Source organism: Penaeus monodon, chromosome 20, assembly GCF_015228065.2.
Source record: "Penaeus monodon isolate SGIC_2016 chromosome 20, NSTDA_Pmon_1, whole genome shotgun sequence".
NCBI lineage: Eukaryota > Metazoa > Arthropoda > Malacostraca > Decapoda > Penaeidae > Penaeus > Penaeus monodon.
In genome coordinates, this window is record NC_051405.1 from 20,097,382 (window position 1) to 20,097,728 (window position 347).

A 347-nucleotide genomic window follows, 5' to 3' on the forward strand; every position below is an offset into this window, starting at 1 on the left:
AAAAAACGACGACCAGGAACCGAGAAAAGGCCTGATAAACACAGAAAAAAAAACAAAAATAAACAGCAAGCGTTGTTTACTCTCCGCTGGCCAGACCTGTTACCCAACTCCTGCGGCTGATGACGTCATTGGAACACCGGAATGGACAGAGAGACGCCCGGAACGAACCAGCCTTGGGATCTGTCTCCTTCGTTAGTGAGAAAGAGGGAGATCAATGGAGAACGGAAGGAGGGAAACAGAGAGGAAGGGAAGGAATAATGCGCAAAAGAGGAGGGGAATATAGTAGGAGAAAGAGAGGGAAAGTTAGTTGGAGATAAATACAAGGTAGGGACAAACGAGACAAAGGT

General features: G+C 47.0%; 1 protein-coding gene across 1 annotated transcript in view; it reads left to right on the forward strand.

The window, feature by feature from the left end:
• LOC119585942 (dipeptidyl peptidase 4-like) overlaps window positions 1-347 on the forward strand; it is a 99,547-nt gene that overhangs the window by 39,530 nt on the left and 59,670 nt on the right. The window lies entirely within an intron of this gene.